Below are 13570 nucleotides of genomic sequence, written 5' to 3'. Positions count from 1 at the left end.
AAGCCTGGGTTCCCCTAGAGAGTGGGGCTGGATTCTAGTCATTTCTGTACGCCTTGGCTGTAGATTAAATGAAAAGGTATTCGACTGATTCTGGTCTTTGTGGTTTTGAAAGGAAAAAGATGACAGCGTGTATCGTTGTGATGTCACAAGTACCCAGATCGTTGCTTAAGGCGTGAGGGTTCCTCGGGTCTTTCTCCAGATTCCCAGCCCTTAGCTCCAGCCTTGTTCCTCAAAGAGCAGTGGCTGCAGGCAGGAGCTGTTTAGAAGTGATAAACCGGGGGCACCTGGCTCAGTGGGTTGAGCGTCCGACTTCGGCTCAGGTCATGATCTTGCGGTCTGTGAGTTCGAGCCCTGCGTCGGGCTCTGTGCTGATGGCTCAGAGCCTGGAGCCTGCTTCCGATTCTGTGTCTCCCTCTCTGTGCCCCTCCCCTGCTCACGCTCTGTCTCTGTCTCTCTCTCTCCAAAATAAGTAAACATTTAAAAAAGGTGACAAACCTATGTGGACACTGCTCAGTATGTGCAGAATGCTCCATATGATTACAGGTGTCACCCACGTACCTTTCTCTGAATCCAAATTGACAAAGTAGAAGGGAATCACATTTTTTTTTTTTAAGTTACAGGGTCTCTCCACAAACTGTTAATTTGTCCCTGATGCTTCTTGGTTGATTCCTCTGTAGAGGAAAGTCAGTTTAGAACACAATATTCAATTGAGTGGCTCCATGTAAAAATGTCCTTGAATTTTTAAGAAATTTGAGGCCAGTCTGGCTTGTAATTGTTATTGACTTGATTTTTTAATGCAATTGAGTTGTATTGATTTTGATATTTATTCCAAGCACAAAACATGTTTTGTGATCATTTAAATGTTTATATAACTGGGGCGCCTGGGTGGCTCGGTCGGTTAAACCTCCAACTTCGACTCAGGTCATGATCTCACGTCGGGCTCTGGGCTGACAGCTCGGAGCCTGGAGCCTGTTTCAGATTCCGTGTCTCCCTCTCCCTCTGTCCCTCCCTGGTTCGTGTGCTCTTTCTCAAAATAAATAAACAAACTTAAAAAAAAGAAAATTAGTGGGGTGCCTGGGTGGCTCAGTCGGTTTGGCATCCAACTTCGGCTCAGGTTGTGATCTCACGGTTCATGAGTTCGAGCCCTGCGTCGGGCTCTGTGCTGACAGCTCGGAGCCTGGAGCCTGCTTTGGATTCTGTGTCTCCCTCTCTCTCTCCCCCTCCCCTGCTTACGCTCCGTCTCTGTCTCAAAAATAAATAAACATTAAAAAAAAATTTTTTTTTAATGTTTATGTAACCAATCTTGAGATTCTTTGGGCATTTTAAAAATAGATTTTAACAATGCTCTACAGTATTTGGTTTGCCTGTAGTGTGTTTCCCTTCAGTTTTATTTTTGACATTTATCTGACACATTTTGTATAGACTTAGTTCCTTTGACTGCACATCGGTGTAGATACAGTCATTTCATACTCTTTGATTTTTATTAGCAATCCTTTGCATTGTCTTTACTTTCCTGTTTTCTGACGGAATGGGTGATGACGAGGCAACCACAAACCTGCTTCACGGTACAGTTAACACTGCCCGTAGCCAGTTCGGACTCACTCCTTGTCTCCTGGTTTCTTCTCAATCTCTCTGGTTACTTTTTTGAATTCTAAGAGTACAAGAGGGTCACGTGAGAATATTTAGAAAGACTGGAGGAAGCATGCATCCCATGGGTCACCCCTGGCATCACTTTCCGGTGCCTTCTATTATTTATTGTTGTCTGCTAGGTGGTGTCTGTGATCCTCGCTCACTTCGAAGTGTAGCAGGTCCGGATGATTCTGGGGACCTGTCTGTCCGAATTTGACCTCTGGCCCCACTCTTTCCTTCCTAGAGTAAAATCTTGGCTGTGGTAGTTAGCGTCTCTGTGGCTCCATTCCTCTACTCCACAGTGAGACGTTTCAGATTTAACCCATAGGGGCGCCTGGGTGGCTCAGTCCTTCAGCGTCCGCCATCAGCTCAGGTCACGATCTCGCAGTCCGTGAGTTTGAGCCCCGCGTCGGGCTCTGTGCTGATGGCTCGGAGCCTGGAGCCTGCTTCGGATTCTGTGTCTCCCACTCTCTCTGCCCTTCCCTGTTTCTGTGCACAAGCTCGCTCTCTCTCTCCCTCTCTGTCTCTCTCTCAAAAATAAATAAATGACCTTAAAAAAATTTGATCCATATATACTGTGCTTTTTTAATCAACATAATGTCAGGCACAGAGTGAGTATCCGGTAGATGTATTGGAATTGGCTCTGTTTATATTAGCATGTAACTTTATTTTTATGTAAAATCCTAAATTGTATCACAGTGAAAGTAGTTTTTTTTTTTAATGTGATTTATGGCAGCGATAAGGATAATGGGGAAATAATGGCTAATTTGGAAGTGAGACATCACCGTTTTGCATTATGACAAGGTACCGTAATCTCACGACTTGTCATGTGTATGTATTAATTTATCAAATGAGTGCTTCGTCAAACCGTTGCTGAATGCCAGGTGTTCCAGTACGAGAAAAAGCGGGAGAGTCCCTGTTTTTAAAGAACTTACGTGAGAGACACGTAAGTAAGCGACCGATTCTTCCTGAAGAAGCAAGCCTTTTTTTGCAACATTCGTTGACAGCTGGTCTCCATCCGTAGCTTGGCTTACTTTTAACTGCAGTTTGGGGAGACGCTGCATTAAAAGAAAAGAAAGGGAAGAAGCAACGTAAGATCCTTTACAGTTAATTAAAGGGAAGTACGATCTAATCGGAAATGGGAAATTATAGGACACAGTATCTTAACTTGCAGTGAAACTTTGGTACTGATACAGCCGCGTTCCGAAATTACGCACTCTGGAAGCTGGCAGTGGAGCCGATATCTTGACACCACATACGTCCTTGAATAGACACTGGCTTTAAAAAGGCAGATCTTTATATGCTGGGTTTCTAGCTGTTGTATAATACCAGGAATGGTGACTGGAACATCCCTGTATCATCTCTGACTTTGTTTTTATCCATTTGGGGGAGAGGAGTAGTCCCCAGTACAGAAGAATTCATTTTTGTGGGAGCGTATTTCTACTAAAATAAGGAAATAAAAAATGGGAGCCACAAACCTTTTTGGGGAAAGCTGTATATATTACACTTAAGAAATATATATATATATATATATATATATATATATATTCCGTGTGTGTGTGTGTGTGTGTGTGTGTGTGTGTGTGTGGAGGAGGTTGTATTAAAAGGTTAGAGGCTACACTTTAAACAGACCGTGGTGAATACGAGTAACTTACTATTGTCATTCAGAAAAGAAACTTTTAGTCCAGTGTTTATTTCAAGAAAAGCCTGCAGTTATCTTTCAGACGCCACCAAGAGACCTGCCCAAACAATGTAGTCGTCATGCTTTAAGGAGAAAAGAAAAAAGAAAGAAAAAAAACAGAATAAATTTCCTCCTGATTTTTTTTATAGAACTTTGGAAAAAATAAAATATGTGGAAATGCTACATCCTAATCCCTTTTACGAGAAGGCTGCCTGAATTTTCCAACTGGTTTTTAATAACAAGGCCAGGGCACAAAATCAGCAACAAAGTCCAGGCCACTCAGCCAGGGTGTGCCCAGAGAAAGCCAGGTGATGAGGTCGGTTTTGCTTATAACCAGAGCACTTTTTTTTTTTTGAGAGAGAGAGAGAGAGAAAGAACGCAGAGGGAGAAAGAGAGGGAATTTTAAGCACGCTCCATACTTAGCATAGAGCCCAACGTGGGGCTCTGTCTCACAACTCTGGGATCATGACCTGAACCAAAATCAGGAATCGGATGCTTAACCGACAGAGCCACCCGGGTGCCCCCAGAGCATTTTTTTTAAGAACACAGATCTTCTAAAATTCGGCTTTCTGAACTCACGGATGAATGCTACCCAGCACACAGGGAGTATCTGGAGAGGCAGCACTTGTCCGAGGTTTGCAGAGCCACCCTAACTTTGGCATCTTGGTGAACCCAGTGTTTTGCCAGCTGAGGGAACAGCCAGTCTGTTCCGCTCCTGAGTTACTACCCCCTTGCTCGTGCTGGGGTCTCTGAGATTTAGGATACTTGGGGCCCGACCTGAAATCGGCATCTGTGGGCATGCACAAGCCTCACAGGAACAGTCAGGCCACAGAGTTTCCAACAGAGAGCCAGTATTTCCAGAACTGAAATGGAACCTGCCAGGTGATAAGAATTGTTTTGAACCACAGAGAATTACTTCAAAGACCTGGGATTGTGCAAATTGTATATGCGCAAACACACGTGCACTCTGTCTCTGTCTTTCTCCCTGCCTCCCTCCCTCCCTCCCTCCCTCTGCCTTCCCCTCTCCCCTCCTCCCCCTCTTCTCCCTCTTCTGGTTTCTCCCCCTCCTCCTCCTCTCCTTCCTCCTCCTCCTTCCTCTTCTTTCTAGATATATAGATAGATGGACCTTTATCCTTACTTAATATTTAAACCTTGCGAGGCCAGTGGTTCATGTTAATGTGCTGAGAATTCACGGGTACTTCTGTATTCAAATTACTTTTCTTGTCATCATGTAGATTATTTTTGAAAGGTTACAGGAACCCATTGGTTCTTTCCTTGTATCCTTTTTTTCCCCCAGTGGAAATGTGTAATCGTTTGAAGTGTAGGGCACATTTTCCTATATATGTACCATACTTCAGCAAATCTAGGGAAATGCTATGCCTAGCACATTATTTATCTAATGAACAGTGTTGCCTCCGCCTAAATACGAGTCATAATGGGCGATTGACTCTTTTTGTCTTTCTAGTTTTAAGTCTCTTCATTAAAACTAAAAAGTTTTGCAGGCTTCATCACGAATTGCCCCAAATAGTCCATGTTCCATTTTCACATATTAAGTTTGCATGTTTCTGACAGTTGGACCAGCCTGCCTGCCTTCCTCCCTTCTGCCCATCCCTCCTCCCCCCTCTTCCTTCCCGATTTACCATTATGAGTAAACAAAGGTCATGATATTTTTTTCCCCACTCTATAGTTTTTCTCCATGTGGAGGCCTTGGAGTTTTTATTAAGGAGACCGTATCCAGCAAAACAGATTCTTGCTGTGTATTATGAATACCATGACGGACTCTTTTTTTATTTATGTTTAAAATCTTGAAGGTAGCACAAATAAGCAGACAGCTCAAAAGCAGAGTATTGCCTCTTATAGAAGATGGGCAGATATTTTATTTCTGTGACATGTCAAATCATAGATTTGATTCTTTCCCAGACAATCTCAGCCTGGCATTTTCCAACCTGAAGCCTGGATGTACATTCTTGCCAACTTTTAACGGTGTGTTTTCATTCTTCAGCGCAGTACCAATTTCCAGCCTCATTCCAGGGATCAGGCTGTCCTAAGTTGTAGGGATGCTGCATCCCATTTGATTTTTAAGCGCAAGGTTGCCTATCAGAGACCTCAGAGTGGGTGGACAGCCTCACGTCTTTCTAGAAATGTCCGCTGGCCCCGGGTCCCCAGCAGTTCTCTTTTACCAAAGTAGAAAGCAAGTACGCTTTAAGGACTATGTAGTTTTAATGACATCATATATGTATGTATTATGCATGGTGTATTATGCTTAGGCACCATAGAATCCATGAATAAAATGACCCCAAATCTTCACCCTCGCTGTCAAGAATCCTTGGATATTCCTGCACAGAACTTGACCCTTTTCCTTCAAGAGTCACAGGAACAGGGCGCCTAGGCGGTTCGGTCAGTTAAGCGTCCGACCTCGGCTCAGGTCTGGATCTCACGGTTTGTGGGTTCGAGCCCCGCATCCGGCTCTGTGCTGACCCCTCAGAGCCTGGAGCCTGCTTCGGATTCTGTGTCTCCCTCTCTCTCTGCCCCTCCCCCACTTGCACTCTGTCTCTTTCTCGCTCAAAAATAAATGTTAAAAAAAAAAAAAAGAACATTTAGCCCAGGACCACAAGCCGACATCTATCCTCACTTCCATCGAGACCATCCAGGTAGCTCTTAAATTCAGCCATTTCTTCCAGTTTTTTCAAGTAGCGTGGTTTGAGAACCTGCTTTTTCTCTTTCTTCATTAGTGGCCAACCCTAGTAGGCTGCAATACCTCACAGAACCCATGCCAGCCCGCATTTCTTATAAGATGATCAACATGTACTAGATTAAAAATACAGATAATTTACAACAGCAACCACACCCATTTTCCTTGACGTGGGTTTCTCAGGATCGAGGGGTCAGAGCCCATCACACCAGAAGGCATTCACCTACAAATGCTTGCAGCCTTGAGTGCAACTAACTCCTTAACCTTTAACTGCCCCTTCAAGCGAAAACACGCTGTTAAAAGAGTAACGGAGGGGTGCCTGGGTGGCGCAGTCGGTTAAGCGTCCGACTTCAGCCAGGTCACGATCTCGCGGCCCGTGAGTTCGAGCCCCACGTCAGGCTCTGGGCTGATGGCTCAGAGCCTGGAGCTTGTTTCCGATTCTGTGTCTCCCTCTCTCTCTGCCCCTCCCCCATTCATGCTCTGTCTCTCTCTGTCCCAAAAATAAATAAACGTTGAAAAAAAAATTAAAAAAAAAAAAAAAAAAAAGAAGAAGAGTAACGGAAACTTGTGCCGGGCATCTGGGTGGCTCAGTTGGTTAAGCCCCCGCCTTCGGCCTAGGTCATGATCTCACCAGCCGTGAGTTCGAGCCTCGTTTTGGGCTCTGCACTAACAGTGTGGATGGAGCCTGCTTGGGATTCTCTCTGCCCCTCCCCAGCTCACCCTCTGTCTCTCTCTCTCTTAAAAGTAAAGAGGTAATAGAAACTTTACAGGAGGTTGGGGCAGGGAGAAGGGGGAGGCGTCATCACGTTCGGCCAGGGCCAGCCTTTGGAGGAAGGTTGCAGTCAAGGGCCCGTGACCGATGAGCCGACTTTAAACTGCAGCCCCCTCTTTTAAATGACCAACCGCGTGCTCCCTTTAGGTTGCTTTCCAAGAACAGCATCTGGGGTCCAATCAGCATCACTGCAGATGACCCCAGAGCTGGGGTGCTGTCCCCCCCGACATGCACACCAGTTGGCATGTCTTCTGGCTGAGCCCCGGGCGCGGCAAAACCACACACACCGATAAGGGTTTCCTCCCGGGAAAATACCCATTTCTCCTTCAAGCCAAGTGGTGGCCGTGGTGTTTCTGCCTCGAGAGATACACTGGCCCAGGGAATTATACCCCAGTGGCCCCCGTTGGTCATCTGCAACATTTCTTCAGGATGCTTCTATTTAGAGCAGGATCCGAATGGAGCCAAGCTCTCGGCGGCTTAGAAGTAAATGCTCGGAGACATTATTTTGCCTGTTGGCTCTCACTGAGGATACATTTGTTCTCCCTGAGCCTCTGGGAGTCCTCTCTCTCTAGACAGATAGCTCTTTTCGCCCGCTGGCTGCTTTCCTGTCTTCTGGGAAAGGGGGCACCTTCTTCAGCCCTTGAGATCCCCCAACGCACACGCATCCTGGGGTGGTTTTGCTATTACCTCCTACCTCTACCTTGAAAACAGGCTTCCTGTTTCAAGAGATCGAATCTCCCCTCAGAGGAAAAACTCCCAACGCAACGTCGCTCCCCACTGGAACCAAAGACACGCGGACGTCAAAGGCCTTCATGTATCGTGCCTTTCAGGTGCCTCTTCCAACGGGAAGTCCGAGGATGGCAGGAATTATTCATCGAACGCTTACGTTCCTGCCGAGCAGAGATGTTGATCTCAGCACGGTGGCCTCTTAGGGCTCCCGACCGGGTCTGCAGGGCTGTCGCCACGTCACTTTGGGTAACGCCGTGTTGGGCGGGCACGGAAAGAAAACACCCAGCAGGGAAAATAAGAGGCTCTGACATTCAAGAAGGGCCAGAGTTGGCACATGCGATGGGGATAGGTCATCTTCTTCTTGGCGCCCGAAGCGTGCATCACGTCATCCCCAGAGTCGCGGTGACACTTCGGTGAGCGCTCCACGGAGTGAGAGCCCTCAGGACACTGCGTGGAATCAGAGAGGCGAGTGGCTTCAGGACAGAGGAGAGGTCCTACCTCTCTGTGTCCTTTAGCCTGGAAATGGGAGCAAGGCCGGCTGAATGACGGGAAATCGTGTGTTTGATGGATGCCATCACTTTTCTCAAGAAAACTCGGAAACTACCCACAGCCTGACCGGTCTGGCACGTTCCGTTCGTTGTGTCCCCTCGTTCCCTTAAGATTGCTGTCAACGTTGCCTCTGGGAACAGAAGGCTTTGAGAAAACGCTCCGTGCGAGGCTCGCGGGGCTGGGTATCCTTTGTGTCACGTGCTTTAGCTCTCTGGGGAGCTGTGCTCTTAAATCTCTTTCACCGTTGAATTCTCTGGTTACACGGGGAGCTCCTTGAGGACCAGCATCATCTCTTTCCTTTCCCTAACAGCCTATCCAGAAGGCCAATAAATAAGGGCCCACTCTGTCTCTGTCCGAGTGCAGCCAGACCAGAACCTTCTTGAAATCCATACATTCAGAAATGTGTCACGTTTTCTTCTTTACCTTTTAGTGGCCTTGGAGGGCATGGGGGGTCTCCTTTAACGCCTTCCCGCACCGATTCGTAGGGCTCTGAGTGATTAGATGCCTTGGCTTTTAGGCGAAGAAAGCAGAACCCCAGAAAAGTCATCCGGCCCTCGCCGATTGATTACACTGCCCTGAGTCGCTGAGTCACTGAGTCACTGAGTCGGCAAGCCCCACTGTGTGCCTAGGCCTTGTCCTCAGCACTGGAGATAATACAGAGGTGTAGACTCCCACAGGCAGAAATCTCCACCACCGTGCGACTTCAGTAAGGGGAAGTGATCTTTACTGCTTGATTCAGATACTGAGGCTTGTTCCAGAATGGCTCGTTTGCATCTCTGAGACCTGGGGGTTGCAGCGATGGAGTCAGCAGCCAGCGGACTTAGCACTTGAGAGAGAGGACAAGTAGGCAGCTTGCTGTCTTTTCCGCCACAGGCTGGCCATGAATGGTGCAGGGTTGACGCGAGGATACAATGTCAGCATCTATGGAAAACAGTCCAGAATTACCCATGTCAGAGTCAATACTCAGGCAAAGCCTTTGTTGGCGTGGCTGGTGAATCCTGTAGAGAGAGTTTGCTGTCAGAGTGCCAAGGCGCAGTTGTAGCCCAGAGCTAGCCTACGTGACCAGAAATGAATCCCCTTTGTGCCCGTGTCTCCTGAAATTCCCCGCTCTGTACTTGGGATGGCAGCATACTTCCGTCTCTGCGTCTTCTCCCTCCTTCCCTTTTGGGGGGAGGACATTCCCCCTGCAGTCAGAGACCCTTGAGACCCTTAAGACATTTTGGCAGTTTTGTTGTGGGAAACACCCTTTAATTCCTCTTCTCCTTTGGACAACCTTTCCAGTCTTCTGCTGTCAGCTGGGGAGCGTGGGGAGACAGAGCTGAGGTCCTGGGCGGGAAGTTTAAACCCCTGTGTCGATTCTTTCCATTAGGTTTGGTAACGATCGCAGGCAATGGTAACTCTGCAAAGGCAACGTCCGGGCGTGAACTATTCATGATCTACGGCCCCCAAAACATCGCGTTGGCATATAGTGGAAAACAAAGATACCAGCGGGATGAAAAGTTAATTTTTCCTCCTTTCCATGGGGGGGGGGGGGGGGGCGAACAACGATGAGTTTTACAGTCATTTCGAACACCGGATGGAATAACAACGTCTCCACTTATCTTTGCTTTTATTCATTTTATCTACGTGCCTCTCCCTTTCTTCTCCTCCGCAAGAAAGGTTTTAATAACTCAAACATTTAGCTCCTACCCCGCCACCTGTCACTGCGTCATATTTGTTAAGTTGCATTGTGTTTGAAGTGACAGACGCATCTTTCACTTCGTGTAGAAAGGAAGGTGATGAGTTCATGTCAGATATGCAGAATAAAATTCATATTTCTCCCCGCCCTTTTTTTGACATGCCTTTTCTCTTTATGATGATTTTTTATCATTTTGAATCGTTTAAGCCAGAGTTGAAAGGATGCATTTTGTGATAAATTCTCGCTCCGTTACAAGGTGTCTGCAATACAAACACCTGAAAATAGATAGTATGGATTATTTTCTTGGCATCCAGAGCTCCAAGAGAGGGGGCATTTTGGAATACCCTGTTGAACTGAATTGAATTTAGGGTATGGAGGTTGGAACACCTGTGAGATTACTAACACCCAGGCAAAAGTTACCGTTTCAGTTGGTGACCCCCCTATGCCACCCGATCCCTGCAACTACGTTGCCTTTTGTAGGAGATCATGCTACAGTGATAGGGAGAGAAATATTTAGGATGAGTGTCTAACTCAGTGGGATTCCTGGAAGATCTAATTATGCAGGAACATTTTCTTGTGTTTTGTTTTGGCAAAGTTATATGGTAACATTATCCACAAGATCCCAGCAGGGTTATTTAAGTTTGCGGAAAATTTGTTGTCGTTACACGTGGAATGACAAAGTAGCTCCCCAAGTCTGAGAGCCCGATTGATTGATTGATTGATTGATTGATTTTTTTTGGCCTGAAGATCAGGGAAGGCGCTCATTTGCAAAGGTTACATGTGCTGTGGCACCAGTATAGATTCTAATTAATTGGGCCATATTAAAAATTTATAGCGCCTTCCTACAAACCCTGGGCACACTTTGTCTGGGAGTCCTGCAGGCATGTGATTTCCTGCGTGGCTTCTGGAAAGATGGGTACTGTGAATTCTCTACGCAGAAGGAAGAAATCGGGCGGGTAGCCAGCAGCCAACTTTTGGTCATTCTGTTATTATGGCTTATGAGCTTTTAGGATTTTAAAAGAGAAAGGCTGAGAATAATGTCTAGAAACGCACGTATATCCGCGTGATGTTAGGGATAGAATCAGGGGAGACACCCCTAGCGGCGTCAGAGGCTCTTGTCTGTGCAGTTCTCGTGTGGTGTTTTCTGGCTCACGTGAGAGGAAGGAATATGGTGGTCTAGTGAAAATCCATGCGTTGGCCTCTCTTGCGGTGTCCAGGAAACGAATTGTCTGGAGTAGGTGAGGCTGGTGGAGGTTTCTAGTACAGCTGTCACTGGGGGAACACAGGGTATTAAAAAGAGCTCTGATCCACAATTAAAATGATGAAGTCCTGACCCCACTGTGCCACTCGATGGTTGTGTCTCTAGCCCAGGTCACTTGACACGACGTCGCCTGGCCTGGCTGACGTCAAGGTTCTTGGCAGTGCTGGGGTTCTCTGGGTACTTAAGTTTGCACCTGGCTGGAGACAGATGATGTACTACCTGGTGTATGGCTAAATCATGCTTGGACTCTTAGCATGAGATAGGAAATAAAGGTGGTCATTAGCCGGTGTGGATGATCAAGGTGAAGACTATTTAAAATTTCCAAGACTAGACCCAGTCTCCGTGACCACGCGGTTATGGCCATAGCATCCTCCATACTCTCTCGGAGTCTTGGGTCATCTTCAATGATGGCAGCAGGGGCCATTAGTCCTGCTCTCCGTGGCATTGATTTCGGTCAGAAGAGTCTCCTTATCGGCAATAGAAAATATGCAAAGTTCCGAGTCTGTGACGCGACAGGCTAGTCCTGACCAGCTGCTTTCTCACATCCAGAGTGTTGACAGCCCAGTGTTTGCGTTGCTGTGAGAATGTGCCCAGAGTTGTCTTTTTCAGTTAGAAATGGTGTCTGTTACTTTGTGCGGAGAGAACACCTTGGCCACAGACATCTTGATTCTGATAGAGGCACGGTGGAAGGTTCTGTGAACAACGCGTCCTAACCTCTCTATTCTTACAGTGTCCACCCTGGATAAAATAAATACAGTGGCAAAGCTTATCTTGCCAGAGTCAAGACTGAGATGATGGTGAGGGTGATGATGGTCCATTTATGGGGTATGTACGTGAGTCAAGTACCAACCTTGGCCAGTTATATCCATAGAGCTTGCCCTCATGTGTATGTGTTACTGATACATCAGAGGAAATTTGGAAAGTAGGGTGACAGTTCCTCTTCTTGGTAGTATCCTTTTCTGCCTTTGATCTCTTTGCATATTGATTTGTTTACTTGTGATTTATATCGTATTCAGGGAGAAAAAGGTTTTTTAGGTTCTTTTTTACTGTGATAAAATATACATAACATAACATTCGTCATGTTAGCCTTTCCTAGATGTACAATTCAGTGGCATTAAATACATTCACAGTGTTGTGTAACCATCACCACATCTATACCCACCACTTTCTCCTTGTCCCCAGCAAAACCTCTGTACCCATTAAATAACAACTCCGTTCCTCCTTATCTCCAGCCCCTGGAAACATCTATTCTCTATCTCTATAGGTTTGCCTATGCGAGGTACTTCATATAAGTGGAATTATCCAATATTTGATCTGTGTCTGGCTTCTAATGTCTTCATAGTCCATCCACGTTGTAGCAGGTATCTGGATTCCGTTCCTCTCTAAGGCACACAATTGCATGTGTGTACCCCTTTCTGTTTATCCATTCATCTGTGGATGGACACTTGGGTTGTTTTCACCTTTCGGCCGTTACGAATAATGCTGTCATGAACACAGGTGTACAAGTATCTGTTTGAGTCCCTGCTTTCAATCCTTTTGGATGTGTGTGTATATATAGTATATATATATGTAATATACATAATATATATAATATAATATATATATGTAATATATGTACGTATATATATATACACACACATACTGGGAGTATATATCTGAAGTGCTAGGTCATATGGTAGTTCTATGTTTAAAATGGTAGCTTCTTTTTTATTCTTTTTTCCTTGGTTCTGAAGTTTGGAGCAACACCAAGCAAGGCTAATTTCTCTCTCTCTGAATATTCTGTGAGCGTTTGAAAATAGCTATGATGTCCTTTCTAAGTCTTCTCTTGTCTCAGCTAAATATTCCAAGTGATGTAACCTGTTTTTTTAGAAGCCAAATGTAAGATCTTCTACCAATCCCACCTACATTTCATGTTAATTACTTTTATCAAGTAGTTCACTCTAGGGGAAGATCCAAATACTTACTCTGGGGTCAAGTGCATCAGGCTGCTTCCCCAAGTTTATGTTTCCTGACCTTGTGATACACGGAGGAAACATTTTAGAGTTACAAAAGCAGAAGTCATCTTTATTTGCCAGTTCATGAATAATCACAAAGTGGATGGTGACAATAAAAGTCCTCCACCCGTCTTTGAAATTTCTCATGTGGATCCATTAGAAGTATTTAACCTTTATTTTGCATTTTTAGAAAAAAAAGTGGCTTTTTTTGAGACTGTATTCGTTGACTTGAATATCATGTCATAGTGTAGAATATCCTTACACATAGTAGACGTTCCATAAAGACTTGTTAGAAGAATGGAGAATTGAAACATTGGTTTTTCTCCATTGGATGTTTTTACTGAGATCACACCTCTCTTGTTTTAAAGGCACTTGTGATTATCATGGGGCTCTTCTTATGTCCAAAGCTGTGACACCAATTATTTCCATTACTGGGGTTCTGCTTGATGTTGATCTAGGTTGTGTTTGTGTCTGGGTAAAGAAGAAAAAGTGATATCCTACATAAGAGCTCTACGTGTTCGTAAGCTGCCTAACTCTTAAAACCCAAAGGAGAGCATTCATGTAGAATTTTTCTAATTCTAAAAC

General features: G+C 45.5%; 1 protein-coding gene across 21 annotated transcripts in view; it reads left to right on the top strand.

Annotated features, from left to right (window-relative positions):
• The window catches only part of ARPP21 (cAMP regulated phosphoprotein 21), a 155713-nt gene that overhangs the window by 24053 nt on the left and 118090 nt on the right, over positions 1-13570 (top strand). The window lies entirely within an intron of this gene.

This window comes from Prionailurus bengalensis, chromosome C2 (assembly GCF_016509475.1).
Source record: "Prionailurus bengalensis isolate Pbe53 chromosome C2, Fcat_Pben_1.1_paternal_pri, whole genome shotgun sequence".
NCBI lineage: Eukaryota > Metazoa > Chordata > Mammalia > Carnivora > Felidae > Prionailurus > Prionailurus bengalensis.
Note: the sequence above shows the minus strand (reverse complement) of the source record. Positions and strands in the feature narration are given on the sequence as shown.